At 36.8% G+C, this 21,497-nt stretch overlaps 1 pseudogene; it reads left to right on the top strand.

Annotated features, from left to right (window-relative positions):
• Positions 1–21,056, top strand: part of LOC140502328 (ubiquitin carboxyl-terminal hydrolase 12 pseudogene) — an 82,094-nt pseudogene extending 61,038 nt beyond the window's left edge.
• Positions 21,057–21,497: the final 441 nt, after the last annotated feature.

The following is a 21,497-nucleotide window of genomic DNA, read 5'->3' as shown; positions in this document are numbered from 1 at the left end:
ATGGAGGGTATGGAGAGAGGATTCTGGGAAGATGGTGGATTAGGACAGGAAGTTCCAAACTTTCCAGATTTCCCCCACAAACAAGAAAAAATAGTGCTTCAGGATGAATGTAGAGCAGTAAAAACGAACAAATGTTTTGGCAGAACAGGAGGCTTCCCAGGACAATCAGAGAAGAACAGAAGGAAAGTTCCAGGTCTAAGCTTTGGTCCTTATGAAGTGCAAATAGCTCTAAGCTAGTTCCTCTGAAACATCGAGTGGCAAGCCCTACGGCTAGCTGAGTTTGGAGGTAGCCTTAGCCCCACTCATAGGAATTTTCACCTCTGGGATGGTGTGGGGAAGCGGGTATCTGAGCAGAGGAAGATTAAGGGAACCTTTACTGATAATGGACACCAGGCCCTGGGTGAGAAGAAATACAGGTGAGTGCAGAAGCGGTGGGATGGGGATGCCATGGGGTATAGACACTTACAGGAGAGCAAAATTCTTGGTTTCAGTTCCTGGCCAGAGGGGAGAACTGAAGGAGGACCTGAGGCCAGAGGCACCAACCCCCATACCCAAGACTAGAGATGATTACAATAACTTGTTATAAGTAAAAAAGAAAATAAAATGATCAGGCAAAGGAGAAAGAACCCAACCACAGAAAGTTACTATGGGAAGAGAGAAGACTGGAGTTCATCTTCAGAGGAGGATACTGAAGCAAAAAATCTCTCTTACCACAAAGAGTAATATCAAATAGTCACCTGCCCAAAAAAATTCGTAGGAGAACTTAAAAAAAGAAAGATTTGAAAAATCAAATGGGAGAGGTTGAGGAAATTTTTTTTTAAATTAAGAATAATCCAAGAAAAACAAGAAAATTATTTAAAAAAAAATGTTAACCAACTGGAAAAGGAGATCCAGAATCTTAAGGAAGAAAATGATTCATTGAAAATTAGAATTGGGCAAGGGGAAGCCGGAAAAGTTATAGGAGACCAAGAAATAATAAAAATGAAATATAAAGAATGAAAATATAGAAAAGAATGTGAAACATCTTATAAGGAAAAACAACTGATCTGGAGAAAAGATCAAAGAAAAGAAAACATAAAAATAATCAAATTCCCCAAACAGTTTTGCTCAAAAAAAGAATCTTGATGCAATGATACAAGTAATAAAGAACATTGTCCTGAAGTTTTAGAATAAGAGGGAAGAGTAGAAATGGAAAAAATTCACCTATCACCACCTGAAAGAGATCTTATGAGGAAAACTTATAGGAATACCATAGTCAACATCTGAAACCACCAGCTAAAGGAGAAAGTAGCATGACAAAAAAGAAAAAAAAGAAAATATGGCAGAACTACAATTAGAATCTCAGAAGACCTAGTAGCAACTACACCAAAATAGTGTAGGTCTTAGAACACTATATATTGAAGAGCAAAAGAACTGGTGCTGTGGCCAGAAATATAGTACTTAGAAAAGTTAAGCATAATCCTGAATGAAAAGAAATAGATATTAAATGAATTGCCAGACTTTCAGGATTTTATTCCAAAAAGACCTGAACTTAATAGAAAATTTGACATACAAGATCTAAGAGAAATATCTGTCTGTCTGCCTGCCTGTGTTCATCCTTCATTTTCAAAGAAGACCATGACATCAGAGAAATGATGATGACTTGCACTTGACTTTGTTTTGGGTGAGGGAGGGCTGTGCAAGGTCACCAGCCTCACTTTCCCCTCCTGAGCCAGAGCCATCTGGATCCAGTGACCAGATATTCATCAGGATAACTGGAGAAGAGAAATATAAGGAAAACATCAAAGATTAATTGCAAGGGACTGAATAACACAGACTGTTTACTTTTTATGCAAAGAAATGTAAACTGTATGTCTAAGAGTGTAATTAGTAATTGGGCAATTCAAAAGAAATGTTGGAGTAGAGTGAGTATGACGCGATTCTAAAAAGCAATAGCATCTAAGAAAAGGTAGAAGGAGTAATTATCTTATATGAATGACATGGAGGAAGAACTGATACAAAGGAATTAGATGGGGAGGAGGGCTGATGGTTCTAGAAACCTACTGTCATTGGGAATGAGTTAAAGAGGGAAAAATACATATTATCTAGAAGGGCATAAAAGCCTTCTAAATTTAAGAAAGAAATTTATTTGGAAGGTTATAAAAGTCTTCTAAATTCAGATAGAAATGAGGGCAAGGGAAAAGGGTGGGAGGGAGGGCTGGAGGAAAGGTAAGGATACCTGGGGGGTAGGTTAAGTAACGGGAGAGTAAGGGTAGAAGTAAAGTGGAAGATTAAGGAGGGATAGGAAATAAGAGATATGCACAAACGTAAAAACAAAGATTAAGAGTAAAATGTATTAGGGAAAAAAAGAAGAGGAAGTAATCATGATCTTAAAGTTAAAGCTAAGATAGATTTAAACAAAAAAGAAAAATAGGGAAACTACACTGTATGTCAGCCATATTAATATTTTTTTAGACTATTTAAAATAAGTAGACAATATAAGGTTGCCATATTGCCATAGTGTAGGAAATGATGAGTTGGTAGATTTAGAAAAATATGGAAAGACTTGAACTTATGAAGGAACATGCCATCCACCTTCAGAGAAACAGAACACATATAAGTATGGTACAGTCTTACATAGATGTATATGGATGTATATGTGTACATATATATATGTAGGGTTATAGATATGTGTATATATATGTCTCTATTGTGTATATATGTACATATATGAATGGGCATGTATGTGTGCATATGTGTACATATATAGATATCTATATCTACATATATATATACATATATATCTCTGCTCTTAATGGTAGCCTTCTTGGAGGAAGAAGAAGTGGGGAAGGATGAAGTAAAAAGTGCACAGCAGAGAAAAAAATAAAGCCTACAAGGAAGTAAAGAAAAGATGGACACCTCTGAGTACAATCTGTAGTATTTGTTATATAAGCTTTCCTGAAATGGAAACGTTTTGGTTTATATTTTGAATCTTCTCTTATGTTTTGCTGTGCGTATGGTAGTTTTTTTCTTTTCTTGTTTTGTCTTTATGTTTTAGTATTTGTTTCTTTTTTCTTTTCTGATTTTACATTTGAGTTCAAAACTTAAAAATGTTCAGAAAATGAATGCAGAGTATGGGGAGGGAGAATAATGAATTTAGTTTTGGACATTTCAGATGAATCAGTGAACCAACATTTATTAAATACTGTATTCCAGATATTGTACTAAGTGCTGGGAACACAAAAAGAAGCAAAAGAAAGTCCTCGCCCTCAAGAAGCATACAATCTAATGGGAGTGAAAATATGCAGACAAATTATATATATATGTATATATATATGTATATATATATAGGCATACATACATGTATATGTATTATATATAGCTTTGTACAGAATAAATAGCAAATCATTAACAGAGGAAAGACACTGAAGGGTATGGGGCAAACTTCCAGTAAAAGGATTTAGTTGGGGTTTAAAGGAAGGCTGTGAGGTTAGTAAGTGGAACTGATGAGGGAAAGCATTCCAAGCATTGGGACAATCCAAGAAAATGCCCAGAGCGCAGTGATGGAGTGTCTTGTTGGTGGAATAGCCAGGAGGCCAATGTCACTGTATTGAACAGCACATGTGTGAAAATAAGATATAAGAAGCTTAGAAATATAGGAGGGATCTAGAATATGAAGGGCTTGCCAAACAACACTATATATTTATCTTTGTAGGCAATAGGGAGCCACTGGAATTTGATATGGTAGAAACTGCACTTTAGGAAAATCACTTTGGTGACTGAGTGGAGGATAGATTGGAGCAAGGAGAGTATTGAAGCAGGCAGACCCACCAGTAGCCTATTATAATAGTTCAGCCATGAGGCAATGAAGGCCTGCACTAGAGTGGTGGCAGTATCTAAGGAGAGAAGGAGGTATATTTGAGAGATGTTACAAAAGTAAAATCAAAAAGTTTTAATTATAAATTGAATATTGGGGACGAGACAGTGAGGAGCCCAGCATGATTCTTAGGTTGTTAGGCTGAAGGACTAGAATGATGGTATCGCATAAGACAGTGTAAAGAAGAGTGGACCCCAGTTAGGCAGATGCTTTGTGAGGGCTATCACTGTGTGGCTTGAAGGGAAGTAGAAAAGTTATCTCTAACTTCTGTCTCCAGTCTTCTACAAGGCAGAATTTAATTCCTGCAAGAAGGGAAAGCAGGGAGTTAAGACCAGAAGTCAAAGAGAGTGTGCACCAAACTAGAATTATGGTCATTTGCTCCCTTAAATATTGTTAGTCTAGGGGATATGACTGGGATCAAGCTAATGTCTGATTCTTTTGTCACTTTCAGGGGCAAAGAGGAACCCAAGTTCTATATCCAAGACTTGACTTCTTTCCCACCAAATACTAGTTCCACAATGAATATACATAGAGAATAACAAAGACATCATTCATACAAATCATGGCAAAACAAAAATCAGAGAAGCTATACATAGGAGAATATATACCAGATAATACTGAGTAAAGGAGCTTTTCCACTGGGAATGAGATAACAGCTTAACCAAGAATGCCCTGGATCTCTTACAAGGGGAAACTCCCTGAAGTCTCTAACGTAGGAAGCTGGGAATAGGGACAAAAATGGAAACTGCCAGCTTCTTCCCTGTCTTCAGAGTCTTTTCCTTCAGCAACCTGAAATGGGGTTAACTTCTTTCATCTTCTCTCTCAAAGCTAGAAGCCAGAAATGACAGAAGCAACTTGACTTGAAACTTGAAGAATGCCAAAAGTAGACTGGACCTGAAGAGTCCTGAAGGGGGACTGGCCCTAAATGGACCTGAAGGGGGATTAATCTTGAAGAGTCTTGAAGGGGATTTGGATGAAAACTGAATTGTCCTGCCTCTCACCAACTCTGCCACTCCCTCCACACAGGGTAAGGCACTCATCTCTACCAATAAGGGAACAATCCCATACCAGTGGGCCTTGAAAATAATAGGGAAGGTAGGAGAAGAGACCTTAGGAAGAAATATAATCCATTCAGTTTAAAATATAAGGAGTTTTAAAGTGTCTCCTGGGCATCTAGTTTGCCTGAAAGGTAGTTGAAAATATGAGAGTGGAGGGATGCAGACAGTTTAGGGTACGATAAATTTTAGAATCATCAACATAGACATAGTAATTATATCCAGGGGAATTGAAGATGTGTATGAGATGTCCAATTCAAGATATCCAATAGACCATTGGAAGTGTGAGAATGGAGGTATACAGAGAGATAGCACTGGATAAGTCGGTTTGAAAATCATCATCGTAGAAAGTTCATAGGAGCTGATGAGATCATTAATGAAAAAGTATAGAGGGAGAGAAGAGGGATAAGAACAGAGCCCTAGGGGATACTTGTGTTTTGTGGGAATGACCTGAATGGAGACAGAACAAAAGAGATTTAAGAGAAGTTAGGTAGGAGAAGAACTAGAGAAGACTGGATTAGGAAGAAGAGGGTGATTGGTAGTGTCAAAGACTGAAGGAGGGAGGGAATCAAGGTCAGTTTGGAGCTTACTATATTCTAAGCACTGTACTAAGCACTTGACAAATATTATTTCATTTGGTCCTCACAACAATCCTGTGAGATAAATCAAGAAAAGGAAAATTGAGAAAAGGCCATTATATTTGGCAAGACTCATTAGTAATTTTGAAAAGTGCAGTTTCAGTTGAATAATAAAGTTGGGAGCCAGACTTTAGAATCATGAAGAGAGTAAAGGAAAGGAAATGAAGGTACTCTCAAGGAGTTTTGGCCCCCAAAGGAAGGAGAAATATGGTCTGATAGCTGGCAGAGACTGATGGATCAAATAAGGTGGCTTTTTTTTTTTTTGAGGATAGGGAAGACATGGTAATGTTTGTAGGCAATAGGAAAATAGCCAGTAGATAGGGAGAGATTGAAGATAAGTGAAAGAGAAGAGATGATAGAAGGAACCATCTGCTAGAGAAGGCAGGATGGAATGGGATTATTTGAACATATAGAGGGATTTGCCTTGGCCAAGATAAGGGCCACCTCCTCATGTGACACAGGAGTGAAAAAAAGGAGATAGTGGCAAAGGGCTTCTGTGTGGTATAAGATAAGGAAACGTAGAGAAGAGGGAGATCTTTATACATGGCCTCTTTTTTTTGTAATAAAATATGAGGTAAGTTTCATGGGATATTTGAGAAGGGATGGAAAGAACTGATAGAGCCATTGCAGTGAGGAGATGAGTAAGATAGTGAGCTGATTAGGGAGGTGTCAAAGAATTGACTTTCAACATTGAAGGATTAGTTGAGGCTATGTAATATAGATTGGTAATAGATCCAGTCAGTAATATTTCATGATTTTTTTTCAGCTTCATTGAGCAGCAGGATGTGTATAGGAGTGGAGGGAGAAGATGATCAAAATGAGCCAAGACTGAGATTTTGCAAATCAGGTTTGGTCATAGGTAAGGGGACAAGGGTCTTCAAGAGAAATGGACATTGTGGAAATGTACATATTCCCCCAAACTCCCTAATTTCACAGTTTCTCAACTTATTCATTTCATATGACCCACTCCAATTCACTTCAACCACCATACACAAAAATGGTCATGTCCTTGATTTTACCATCTTCCCAAAATATATAACTACAATGTTCAAAATCTCTGAGTAAGGGGAAGAGTGAAAATGCAGTCAGTGATGGAAAGGGAATTAAGAAAGACTGAGTCATTAGGAGAGAGCCAGGACTTTGTAAGAGCCAGAAGATGGAAGGAAAAGGTGTAACATGAAAACAAGTCTGTTGCCTATGAAATAGGCATTCTAGAGAGGAACTAGGAAGGGTGAGTAGCTTTAGAATGGAACATTGATTGAGTTGTGAGGAATGTGAATAAGGGATCAGACAGTGGGTGAAGGTGAAAGGAGTTTGAATGACGACTCCTGGGGCAGCAGAATCACTGGGATTGGAAGAGAATAAACATAATTATTGAGGAATGAGTTTTAGTAGATTTTCTTTGTTTATTAGGATGTGGCTTCAAGGTGGAGTCTTCTAAAGACCTTAGGCAGTTCAGTCCCTTGGAATTGAAGGAGCATTAGCCCCCTTACCCTGAGGCAGGAGACCAGGTTGGAGACTTGATGGAATGCTCTTTCTTCTCTCCTTTGGAAGGTAGGAAAGTAGTACTCAATAGAATGATAATCCTTGTTTTCCAGCAGGAGGTCAGAGATCAGATAGAAAGAGTTGGCTAGATGGAATGGAATTTTTTGCCCTTTCTCTAAAGGCAGACTGGTACATAACGAAATGACACAACATGTCTGCAACATGTTGATGTGCGACTTGGAACTCAGGGTACTTTTGATAAAAAACAAAAAACTACATTTTGTACTTGTTCAATGAATGGAAGTCATATGCAATGAATGCTTTCATTCATATCTTTGATCTATTTCATCTGCCACATTAGTGGTCATTATCAACTGTACTAAAAATTTTCCAATTGGTAGTTTGGTTCTTCTGCCATAGTCTGGCATGTCTTGCCTTTTTATGGTACTAAAAGATGGAATAACACTTGTTACTCTGCTTTTTATCACAAGATTTTTGAGTAGGCCCAACCATCAACTCATCTATTTCTCTGACTTTTAAAAACAGTTGTATCACTGACCAGAGTTCTAACTCAGTCTATAATTTTGCCAGAGCTAACTTCACCATAGTTCCTAGGTTCCTACCAGGCCTTCATAACTGTCATAGTGACCCTAAGGCACACAAAGTCTTATCTGTGTGTCATCCTGGTTGTCATTCCTGTCACCATCTCACCTTCTCCTGCTCCCCACATCATGTTTGGACTTTGGAGGGGTTTATTATTTTATTATTATTCCTATTGATTATATCAAAATGATTTGGTGTTACTTATCAGAGTATTACATGTTTTACACAAACCTGTTTATATTCTGAATTTCCATGACTTCTACTTCCCTCAGAATATATTTTATTGTCCCCATAAGCTCACAAAACAAAGATAATATAATAGGTTTGATACAGAAACTACTCAGGATTCTTGTTTAAGGATGTGCTTAAGTGATGGTGGTAGAGAGTGATAGTGGTGCAAGTTTCAGAAAGGGTCCACTTTCATTCAACATATTAGAATCCTTCCAATAAGATATAGAGATAGATTATTGTCTTGAGACATCCTGAAGTTTTAGAAAGAAGCTTGATCATGTTTGTGTATGTGTATCTGTTTGTGTATCATGTTCTGATTTGTTATACGGATTCTTTCATTTATCTTAGTCTGACTACACAGCATGACGATAGTGAAAATATACTCAATAGGAAAGTTTATGTAGAATCTATACAGAATTGTATGCAGTCGTGGGGAGGGAGGGAGGTAGTGGGGGGTGGGTGGGGAGGGATAAAATCGCAATTGTATGGCAGTGATTGTTAAACATTAAAAAAAATAAAAAAATTAATAAAAAAAAAAAAAAAAAAAAAAAGAAAGAAGCTTGAAATTAGATGAGAAATTCAGCTCTTTTATGCACTACCTGTCTGGCCCAAGGCAAGTCACTTAGTAATTTTAAGTCTCATCTACAAAGTAATCGAATTGCATTTAAGTTCCTTCCCAGCTTAACCATACCCTTCATGATTGATTGATTCTGCATAAGGCAAATCAAAGCACTGACTTTGTAAATTGCTAAATCTAAAATTTAAAGTTACTCTGAAATAATATTTACCAGTATTGGGCACTAATTTACAGAATCACTGAATCTGAGTTGAAAGTGAGCTCAGAAACCTATTAGTCAAACATATACCTGACCAAGAATCATGAAGCCAGCTAGTGTCTTTTGAATATAGACTAGTTCTGGCTACATAGCTGTGGCCAATCAGAGAAGTTCCTATTCACTATGTGGTTAGTAGATTGGAACCAGTTATAGAATGTCTCTATACATTTTCCAAAGTGTCCCTAAGGCATTTCGATCACACATCATCATGACTTACCAGAAGCAGACTCTCCAGACTCTTCCACATGAGGGATTCCATGAGCCAATACATGGTCACAAAGACTGAGCTTGTTGGTCAGTCTACTATTACTCTAAGAAGACCGAATCATCACATTTACCTTAGCTTCTTTCAATTTCCTCCCCTTCATCCTCTACACTGTTTCTTAGTTATACATTCTATAACATTCAGAATCATTAGTGGGCTACTACTAAGTACGCTGAACATAAATGAGGGTTATGTTTGGCCTTAAATGAGATTTCTGTGCTCCAAAATGCATTTACCATATGTACTCATACAAAGGCAGACATTGGAATGTTTTCTTAGAAGACTTTGGAATGTTTCCAAAGACACAGGCATGCAAATTAAAACTTCTGGAAGGACAAGGCTGATTGACTCTATGCATTTGCCAGAGGCCTTAACTAATTTTATTTATTTATTTTTTCATTATGAATTGTAAACTATTTTAATAGCAAGAACAAGGAGGTTATTACGAGTCTAGTGGTAATACAGACACGTCTGTCCTTATGAGTTAAGAAAGGGTTGGGGAATGGGGAGAATGTAAGGGATGTTTTCTTTCAAGTACCTTAATTGTATAGTAAGTACAAGTCCCTTTCATTTATTTCACTATAAATATTGGTTGGCAAAAAAAGATTGAAGAAAAAATCTGGACTATAAAGATGAACATAATTCAAAAGGAGCAGGTAAAATAATGATATTTATTGGCACTAGATACTTTGCAGAATGCTGCAATTAACACCATCAATGGAAAGAGAGACAGCCATGTAGTCTGCTCTAACAACCTGTTTGGAGCGGTGTTTTCAGAACATTGTAGATGGATAGCATGATGTCTCACGAATGTCTGAAGAAGTCTCTAGAGTTTAATTTGGCTGAGAGGGTCTGCTGAAAGCATTCAAAAGAAGGAACATAGAGAGAGGATGTCAGCAGGTGCAGTAGCTACAGAGAAATAGGCCTTCTTGACAAGGCGTATAGTATAATGCCCTAAAGGGCATCTAGGTGGTACAGTGGACAGAGTGCTGAGCTTGGAGTCAGGAAGATCAGAATTCATATCTAGCCTCATTGTGAACCTGGGCAAGTCACTTAACCTTCTTTGCCTCAGTTTTCTCATCTAAAAAATGAGCCGGAGAAGAAAATGGCAAACCACTCTGATTTTTTGCCAAGAAAACCCCAAACAGAGTCATGAAGTATAAGACCCAACTGGACAGCAACAAAATAATACTCTAAGAAATCTCCATTTGAGATCACAAAAGATCAATGTTTCCGAATGTCTCCTTGGAGTAGTTACAAGTACATATCGTAAGCAGCAGACTTGTGTGCTAGGGAAGAAATCATCTGCAGTCAGTTTGAAAAGATTTGTCTAAGTGATGTTAATTGATTGTTCTCCTTTTAGACCCCCCCCCCCCATTATTACCTATAGATAAAATTAACTCCCTAAAGAATGGTGTTACAGATATATGTACAAATATATGTTGTTTTAAGTCTGCTTTGCCTAAATAGCAATTAAATTGCACAAAATGGCTCTTAATTAGTACTATGATTGAAAACCAGTCATTTTCAGAGTACTCTGCATATATACGTATAGGTATGTGCGTATGCGTTAGTAACAAAAATCAACTTTAGTTAATATTAAACTTACTAGTATTTTATTCTATAAAGAATAAAGAAATTTATTCCAGAAAACATAAAAGGTTTTCTATAAAGACTTTTTATTATAGTTTTCCTTCTCAGTTAAAATATGTATATTTTAATATTTTAGGGGTCCATGTTCTTATTAGATTGTGGTTTCCCTCCACTTCTGCCTTGATAGATGGTTCTGCCTCCACACCCTGAGTTATTGTGGACAAAACCCAATCATCATCCTGTAGCTCATCTGTTTGAAAAGCCTGCCCTGACATGGCCAAGCTGGTCTTTCCACAAAAAACACACAATCTGTCACTGGGTCCAAACTCAAAGGTGTTTCCAGCTTTGTAGGACCTGCCTCAGCTTGTCCTCTGTGGGCATAGCTCTTGGGAATCCTAGATCACCCACATGCCATAAGGAAATATCAGAATTGGACTTTAGTGGAGGTCATGGTTAAGATATCAGGTTTGGGGAGTAAGGTAAGATTTTTAAATCATAAACCAAGCTTTAACTTACCTGACAAAGTAGTTGGTGAGTAAACAAACTATCTGATAATAGTATAAAATAATTTTAATAGACATTTTATAGCATATACGCTACAGTATACAATGAATTTGCGATCTCTACCGGCAATCAATAAATCGAGAAGATACTTCTCTACATTCTTTTTCAGAGATAAGAAATCCACACACAGAGAGCATTTTATCGAATTTCAGATTTTTTTTTCATGTATTGATCTCTTTTCTTAATTTTTCTTCTTCCTCTTTTAAAAAAATACTACTATTTGTAATTCAGGATGATTCCCTGGGAGGGAAAGAGGCAACAGTATAGAGGAAAACTTCGAAGAGTAACAAACAAAAGATAGCGTTAAAATAATTTTTAAAAATTTGGAAAGATAAAAACACTATTAAAATATTAATCAATTAACAAGCACTTAATAAGTATTTATTATGTTTCAGGCTCCATCCTAAGCTTTGAAAAATACAAAGAAAAAAGCAAAATCAGTTTCTTTCCTCAAAGAGCTTATGTTCCAAAGGGAGAGACAACATGTATATAAATTGGTGCAAAGTGTGCCCTCCTTCTTAATGAAGGGAAGAGGGCAATTCTTTCTTTCCTCTCCATCCTATGTGACATATATCTATGTCCTGCTATAAATTAGATACTGTGGGTCCATTCAACCACTTCAGCCCCCTGCCAATACAGCCCATTAATCATGTCATCTTGTTTGGTTGTGTAGTCATAGTCTTGAGCTAATTTGGCAAGGTCAATATATAAAAGAAAAATGAAATACTACAATAGTTGTAAGTGCAAATAAATATTAAAGACTAATTCTTAGAATAGAACCTGAAATTATTATTAGTCTCTAAATGCCAAGTAACACTTGTTTTTTGTAGAATGTTTACCTGAACACTATTTGAAAGCTTCTATGATTTCAAATGGCAATGCATCCTTCTAACACCTGTCAATTTAACAGTTTTCAAAAACTCCAGCACATTTTAATTTCTTCTCTGCTTTTGGTCAAATGCATATTCCATATTTCCAGCTGTTGGTCATTAAGGTTTACAGATGGCTTATAATGAAGTAGTCTTTGTGAAGCAAAAAAAAAAAAAGCTTTCATTTATCCTGATGTTCCAGTGAATATTAGATATAACAAAGAGAGAGGACCCTGTCCTTAACAGCTTTTTAACACTTAGTTATCCACTGGTCTCCAAGTCATGATTGCTATGACTGTATTGAGGTTATAACATTAGATAGGAAATACCATGGTTGACCAATTTTATTCCTGAGAATTTACACATGAAAGAAAACTACTTGAACATTTAAAAAATATGTTCATGTTTTCTGATGATGATACCCACATTCATATAGCACTTCAAAGTTTGCAAAGTGCATAACAAATCATTTTATTTACACAACTCTGGAAGGTAGGTACTATTGCAATCCCCATTTTATGTATAAGAAATCTGAGGCAGATAGAACTTCCATGACTTGCTCAGGTTCACTCAATTAGTAAACATCTGAGGATAGATTTGAACTCAGGTCTTCTTGACTGCAAATCATGTATGTGCTCTCCACTGTGATATCTGAACAAGAACTTCGCACTCTTCAGGTCTCGTTAATCAGGTGGCTTTGGTTATCATTGACTGCCGAGATAAATAGGGCTATTAAACATACAACAAATATCAGAATGCTGAGCAGGAAAGATGTCTTGCTACCTTTCCAGTGCTATAAATGACAGCTGAACAGGAAAGAAAAAAGGCTGGAGTGACTTGCCCTACCCACTAGAGAAAAAGAAGTCATCAAACTAACAGTGAAAATTCTAAGTCAAAATACAATTTAAGTACTGAACTTAAGTACTCAAAATAAGATTTTAGTGAACTCTGTCCTTTGGTTTCTTCAACATTTTACAGATCACTTAGAGGAAGGGAAAGGTAGCCTACTTAACAAATTTGTGGATGATACAAAGCTGGGAGAGATAGCTCCCATGTTCAATGACAGAACTGAGATCCAAAAACATCTCAATAGGTGTTAGACCAATGGAGCAAATCCAGATTACTTTAAGAGTAATAATTACAGATTAACTGGAGTGAGCCAAGAAAGGTAAGAGGGGGAGGGGTGAAGAGGATAGCAAAGGAAGTAGAAATGTTTTAACTTAGAGGCCAGAATACATGGAAGAATGTGGCATTGGAAGGTATACGCAAGGTTATGTGTCAAAAGAATTAAACTTATTTTTTCTGCCTCCAGAAAACAGAACTAGGGTCAATGGGTGAAAGCTGGGAGAAAAGGGGAGGTTTGCTTCAATATAAATAAGACCAAGTTAATAGTGAGAATGTTCTAAAAACAAAAGGGACATCTTTACAAAGGAGTCACTTCCCTGTCATACTTTTTAAAGCAGAGGCCAGGGAACCACTTTGTTGGATATGAATTCTTTCACATCCAGAGGACGGAGGAGGGAATTCTTTCATATCACAGAGGACCGAGGATTCAATTCAATACAACCAAGCTTAATTAAGTGCCTGCTAAGGTACAGTGTTAGGACAGCTAGGTGGCACAGTGGCTAGATTTGTGGGCTTAGAGTCAGGAAGACCTAGTCCAAATCTAGCCCAAGATACTTACTAGCAGTGTGACCCTGGACAAGTCACTTTATCCTGTTTGCCTCAGTTTCTTCATCTATAAAATGAACTGGAGAAGAAAATGGCAAAGCACTCCAGAATCTTTGCCAAGAAAATCCCAAATGGGGTCACAAAGAATCTGAAATGACTGAATATAATAACATATAAAGCCTTTTATTTTATAGATGAGGAAGATTACAGACTCGGAGATTAATCAACTTGCCTAAGGTCATGCAGGAAATAAGTGGTAATCTGTTCCAGAGGAAGGAGATTTTGGTCAGTAAGAGAGGTTCCAGGATGAGACAGCAGTCAAGGCATGGTTTTGAGGTTCAAAAAGTCAGGAATAAGTCCAGGGAATGGATATTCCAGGAGGAATTCACCACTGGGAGAAGGGGCACAAGCTTTGCGGAGAAAAAAAGAGTTCATTTTAATAAAGGTGGAGCCTCATAAGTAAAGACATGAAGATAGGAGGTAAGCCAAGAATGGTAAGAGGAGAGTAGTCCTGTGTGGCTTAAACCTAGGGTACATTAATATTAAAAATGAAATGTTCATAATTAGATTATGAAGAGCCTTCAGTTTCACCCTAAGTTAGACCATGAGAATCTGTTCAAGGTTTTTGAGTGGGGGAATGATGTGATAACAGGATATTTGTATGTTTCTTTGGGGCAGGAGTTAGGAAAGGTGGATTAGACATGGGAAAGGCTGGAAACAGGAAGACCAGTTAGGTAGCTATTTCAATAATCCAGTTAAGTATGCCAATAGTTAATATTTGTACAGTCCTTTGTAAGATACAAGTTGAAAATGATCGACAGCCAAGAGTTAGCTGGAAGTTTCTTGACAAGAGTCTCTTCCACATGACCCTCAATCATCATTTATCTTCAAGACAGCCACTACTCACTGGGAATCACTCCGATGTTTCTTAACCATTACTTGATTCAAGTCAAAGTATGATTCTTTTGTGCAGAATATCATTGGGAAGGAAAGTGGAAAATGGGCAATGCTAGAAGTGTCCATATGAATTGAAAAGAAATTCAGGTTCTTGCCAGAATATAATAACAAATAAAGCTGAAAATTGAATATCTTTTTAAAAAATTGATGTTAACTGTGAAGGATTAAAAGATATACCATTGGTTGTTGATTAATATTGCCACTTAAAATGATATTTAAGCCATAAAATATTTTATTTGCCACTGCCACACTGGCATTTCTTCAGACTTCTGAGTGGTTTTTCATTAACCACTGACTTCCTCAATGGCCTAACTCACAGTTCTTTACCTGTATACTGCAACAATAGAGAAGATAGAAAAGAGGCAATTGTAAAAGGAAATTACTCCCTCTCCTTAGGAAAAACAAAATGAAGGAACTGGCAAAACTTAAAAGGACAGCCTAAGGCTTTAATATCGAAGTGTTTCCAAATCTACCTTCCTTGAAGGAAGAGATTTGTGCAAAATAAAGGAAAGAAGTTGGAATTTATAGCCAAAGGATTTGGGTTCAAATATCAACTCTCCCACTTATACACTAGTGAGCGGACCAGTACCTTTGACACAGAGACACAGTTTGGCTGTAGTTTCATTGGAAAGTGGCAGGGTAGAAAACTCCTTCCAATTCACTAGCGTATCTTCTCTGAAACTGAGTCTTAAAGAGTTGTGCAAGTGCACTGAAAGGTTAAGTGGCTCGGTCAGGGTCAAAAAGCAGGTATCTACCAACTCAGGTCTTTAATTGCTGTCTCATGCTTCCCCTCAAAGTATGCACTAAATAAAGGTGTTTTTTAAATTAAATTGAATTGAAATGAATTGAATGACTCTTAGCAAGTTTTATTTAATCTTGGTCTCAAATTCCTCATCTCATAAAAAAACCAAACCAGTTAAGCTAACTAATGTTAAGGTTCCTTACCACTGTAAATCCCAGCTGAAGGAATCCCATGATACTACCTGATTTTAGCTTCTTTTCCTAGGTGCTATATTTCATCTATTTGTTCAGCAAATATGCATTGATTACCTTCTAGGGCAAAGGCACCATTTGAGGGATGGATAATTCTTTATACAAAGACAAAAAACACATAGTCCTTAACCTTAGGAATCTTATAATTGATTAACAAACATATCAATAATACGTGGCTTCCATTTCCTCTATAAAAATGAAAAGGGAGGGGTGGCAAGGTGGCACAGTAAATAGAGCACCAACGCTGGAGTCAGGAGAACCTGTGTTCAAATCTGACTGCAGACACTTGACACTTACTAGCTGTGTGACCTTGGACAAGTCACTTAAACCTGACTGCCTTGCCTCCCCCCTCCCAAAAAAAAAAATGAGAAGGGAGCAAGATTATATTTAAGTTCTCTTCCAACTCTAAAAGGCTATATTCTAAAATAGACTATGGGAAGCATAACAGAGAAGCACAAATAGCTATGGAAATTTGTAGGAGGGTGAGATCTCTTACTGATTGAGTATTTGGAAGGAAAAGTCAAAGAAAAGAGAAGTCTTCTTGAGGAGATGGAATTTGAGTTGAACACTGACTCACCTGCCCAGCATGAGTAAATATTTAATAGATGGAGGTGGGATTATAAAATGGAGAGGGAGAAGGCGTTCTGGGTATAGGGGAATATAGTAATCAAAAGACCCAGGAATAAGAAAGTGAGAGATATATCGGGGAGAACAATTAGTTCAGCTTATATGGTGAGTAAGTATAGTATGAGTAGTGGGAATTAAAACTAGAGAAATGTGTCAGATTCCAGTTGAGGGAGGCCAAGGCAAGATAAGGAATGTGGATTTTATTTGGTTAGCAATAGGGAAGTGGAGTGAGAGGATCATGTTAAATATAATTTGGTAGTAATATGTTATATAAGACTGAAGGCAAACTGGCTATAATTTGGCAAGAAAGCACAAAGCAGAAGTCTTATAGTGTTGGATTTGGAGCACCAGATTTAGAGTCAGGAGAGATGTAGGGTTCAAATCCTACTGCTATGGAAGATTAACTTCACCTTTCGAGGTCTCAGTTTCCTTATCAGTAAAAGTGCTTTGTGAACATAAGTAAAATGTCAGGCAACACACAAAGTCCTCAGTAATGTGAGTATGGGCCTAAACACATAGACGGATGGTGCTTTAATTGAATCACAAGAAAGCAAAATCAAGGACCCTACCTCTTAATATTTATTAAAGATACTGTGATGACATGCTTCTCTAATGTGAGCAGATTAACTCTTGGTGTCCTGGCTGAATTCCAGGTTGGCTAATGTCTTTTAAAAGCAATAGAAAAATCTGGAACTCCATTTCATGTCAGAAAACATATGGCATGCAACTAAATATAGTTTAAACATATGAAGCATATTAAATTAATTATTATAATTTAAATGATTTGAAAAATGTCTTCAGTTTTTATGGCATATGCTTCTAATGATTCACAATACCTGTAGCCACTTCAAAAGCTTGTGGATCCAGATCCTCTTCACTAATTGGGGGTGGGGAGGTCGCATGATACGAGGGCCATGCATTTGGGAAAGGGGCCCTATGAATGTAAGCTGTACTCAAAGGGAGACAGATGGAAAACAATCCTCTAAATGATTAGCAATCATTTTGACTTCATTCTGTAGTCCCCACCCTTTCATTCTAGGAATAAACGTGAATACTTTATCAGAACTGTCAACATCACACAAGTTATAGAATAGGCCAGTCTTTGAGTTAGATCTGGAAGGAATCTTAGGGATCATCTCTAGTCCAACATTCTTATTTTTTGGATGAAAAACTTGAGATCCAGAGAGATCATTGTTTAACCAAAGTCACGCAGATAATGATAGAAACAGGAAAAACAAGCATAGCAGAATAATATCTTATCCCATACTACTCTTTTAGCCTAAAAATTTTTCTAGTCTCTCACTTCATTGTGTGCCTATTGAAATGCTTCCTTCTTTCTAAGATTACCTTCTATCTGCCATATACGTCTTGCGTATGTACACGGTGATTTGTATATTGTTTCCTCCAACGTTAGCCTCTTGAAGTAAGAGACCACATTTTTTGCCTTTCTTTGTATCCCAAGCACTAACTATGAAGGGGTTAATTAGTGCTTGTTGATTGAGAAAATTTCGGCTTAAATTGTACTCTTGCCTTAAAGCTTTGAACTTCTACAATCTAAAAAGTGTTCTCTTCATCATGGACTTCTACCGACTGTGTCATTCCTATGACAACAAACACTTACTTCCTTGTTTTGGCTCTATGTGCGTTGACTATCTTATTTACTGAAGTAGACTATAATTCCCAGAGGACAGACTTCTCAATGGACCTACTATATATGTGTAAGGTACTCACTAATGAACAAATGGATTTATATAAGGTAATTAATATGCCACAATTACTCTAATCTGTACTTCCAAAACTCTATAACATCTCAGGAAATAGGGAAGGCAAATGCCTTTTAGTGTTTGTTTATGTTTAAATCTAACAGAAAAAAATAGAATTAGCCAAGAACAAAAGTTTTGCTGGAAACTTATTCTAACAGGCAAGATGGTCACCATTTCTTTGGTGGAGGGGGTGGATCTGCAAAATAGAATCTATTTCTGACAATGTAGAGAAGCTATTGAACAGGATTCCTTTCTCTAGTATGTACAGCTTTTGGAAGATGTGAAGAATAAAAAAAATAGATTAAAAAATAGCTTGGGGGAAAAATAAGGTTGTGAAGCAAGAGTCTGAGAATATAAGGATTATGTACTTTTTAATCTCTCTAAAGTTGCTATAAAACCCTGGGCAAGTATATTAAAATTTCTACTTTGAGCGTTGAAATAGAGATCTTAATGCTTATTCCTCAATTTCTGTATGGATAGGGTGACCCCTGCTAACTATAATTGCCAGTGCTGAGCAAATCAGTGGTAGAGACTTGAAACAGTGCTAAGGCATAGAACAATACAGAGCTAAGTATGATGTCACCGTCCCCAACAACTTACTCTAAATGACCATCCACAGAGTTTTGTATTAATGGGACCTCAGAAAGTCATGGAATACAAAAATGGGATTAATGGTAAAGAGGACCTCAGACCCAACCCTCTATGTGTCCTCTAATTGTTCACCACTCCCAGATGTGTCAGTATAGTTATGGTCCTGATAATAAAGCATTCACATAGTATATTTTCTAAAGTTTGCCTTTTATTTTGACATACAAGAATAGGTATGGATTAAATAAATTTATGAAGCACAGGAAAGTGAAAAAAATGGTATTTTGGTGTGGCTATTCAGACTGAGACAAATCTTTGCTACTTTTTAAAGTTAGAGTTAAATGATTTTCTTTCACTCAAGGCTGGGCGTATGGTAGTGATACAGAATATTGTACTCTGTAATGTGCCAAAAGTGACAATTCGGGACCTCATAATAACCTGGCATTTTTAAAAAGGAGTTCATAAAATCCTGGGATAATTAAGTTAGAGTTTGAAGGGATCTTTGAGACCACTAAGTCTAACTACTTCATTGTAAAGAGGAATAAACTGAGGTATAGAGAAGTTAAATGACTTGACTCAGGATCACATAGCTAAGAAGGTGTCAGAACTGGTATTTGAACTCAAATCCTCCTGACTCCAAGTCTAGTGAAGCCAAAAAAAAAAAAAAATCCTTTACAATTTTTCATTTTAATTATTTATTTTTCTTTTCCTTTCTTTCAAGGTAATATATCAGGTGCTTGAGGGAACTTTAAATGTAGCATTTATATGATTTCATATAAAGTCCCTTATGAATGGGACATACAGGCAATGTGACTGGAGCAAAAACTATTAACTTCTGTATTTAACTAAGTTGTTGAAAAACTAAGTGGGAATATTAATACATATGAATTACAATGATAATTAAAATGAACTTTTCTAATTACTAATTTAATACTATTATTATGTTACTAATTTAAATTAATACACAAATTAATGCACATAATACATAAATTAATACATTACTAATTTAATAGATTTTTTAAAAAAAGTATTTCTTTTATATTCAAACCTAATGATTATTTTAGAAAAACAAACAAACAAAAAACGCCAGTCCTCCAATCAGGTAGCTGGGCTGGGGCTGTTGGGCAGCAGGCACTGAGAGTAGTGGCCTGGCTGTCCAGTTCCTGCTGCCCTGCTCCTCTTCCCCCGTGCCAGGTGCTTGGAGTCCTGTGCATCCACCATCACTGCAATAATTGGGTGAAACATGGAGCTGGGAGGATGTAAATCCTATGACAGTGTCCAAATTTGCTTCCATCTGTATCATGTTTGGAAACACCTGCTACTGCAATTCAGTTCTTTGAGTGTTTAATTTATGCTGTCCATTTTGGGAAAAAATTCTAGCTTTTATAAGAAAGAGAATCTTCTTTAGTGGACCTCTTTTGCAGTATAGCCCAGGGGTGGGGAACCTGCCTTGATCTCAAGGCCACATGTGGCCTTCTAGGACCTTGGGGGCAGCCTTTTGACTGAGTGCAAGTTTTACAGAACAAATCCTTTTATTAAGGGGATTTGTTCTGTGAAGTTTGGATTCAGTCAAAGGGCCATCCTTGAGGACCTAGAAGGCTATGTGTGATCTCAAGGCTATACAACCCTGTATAGCCACTCAGAAGAAAACGTTGGAGTAATACCTCCTAAGAAGTTCATAACAAGGTTACAAAAAAAGAAAGAAAAGAAAGTCATGTGCAAGATGTACATAAGTTTTTGAATGACATACGAAACACAATTGTAGATATTTTACTAGATAAGAGCAAATAGGAAAAGCAAAATGGCCATCTACCTAATGGCAATGTTGACTGTGAAAGTAACAGCAGCACAGCAGATCCAATTTGGGTTCATAAGACCTTTCAAGGAACATTAACCAATGAATCAGATATTTACTTGTGAAACTGTAAGTAGCAAAGATGAAGATTCTTTTTTAGACCTTTCTGTTGATGTGGTGAAAAACATATCAATTACTCACTGTTTAAGATTTTAGCAACATACAACCTCTACGCAGTGAATACAGATATTACTGCAAAGAACATGGCAGGAAACAGAAAGCACACAAAAGGATGAAAGTTAAAAAAAAGTGCCCATGATTTTGGCACTGCACTTGAGATTTAAATATATGGATCAGCTTCACTGATTCACAAAACTTTCTTATTGTGTAATTTTTTTTTTCCTTTGGAACTTACATTTAACATTTAACATAATATTTAACACTTCAGGAGATGTCACCAATCTTTACAGAATGTATGACCTTGTTGCTTTTGTGGTTCACTGTGGAAGTGGTCGTAATCAAGGCCATTACATCACAATAGTTAAGAGTCATGATTTTTTGCCTATTATTTGATGATAATATTGTAGAGAAAATAGATGTACAAGTTGTTGAAGAATTCTACTGGTTGACATCAGACAGTCTCAGAACTCAGTGGGAACTGTGGTGAAGAGATACCTTCTGCCTCATTTCTTTGGTCATTTTGGAAAAGATCAAGCATTTATTTTTCAAGAAAAGTGAAATTCAGGGAGCTCGGTGAGGGGGAGTAGTTCACTTTGCACACAAGCAAAGACTAAGGATTAACAAGCCCTTCATATCATGGTAGTTATCTATTTACTCAGGTATGCAGTCTGTACCGTTCCATGCATTTGAAACCAAAGATACCAGCTTTTTTTTTTTTTTTTGATACAGAATATTGTACTTCCTAATGTACCAAAAAGTGACAATTAGGGACCTCACAATAACCTGGCATTTTTTAAAAAGGAGTTCATAGAATCATGAGATTTTTGTCAAAGTAGCCTTCCAGTAACTGACATGCATATTTCTTTGTTACTTGCACCCACAAATTTGAAAGCCCTTGGAGTGCATTGGAAAGAACAGGAACCTGTGC

Source organism: Notamacropus eugenii, chromosome 4, assembly GCF_028372415.1.
Source record: "Notamacropus eugenii isolate mMacEug1 chromosome 4, mMacEug1.pri_v2, whole genome shotgun sequence".
Classification (NCBI taxonomy): domain Eukaryota; kingdom Metazoa; phylum Chordata; class Mammalia; order Diprotodontia; family Macropodidae; genus Notamacropus; species Notamacropus eugenii.
This window is presented reverse-complemented; position numbering and strand designations above follow the sequence as displayed.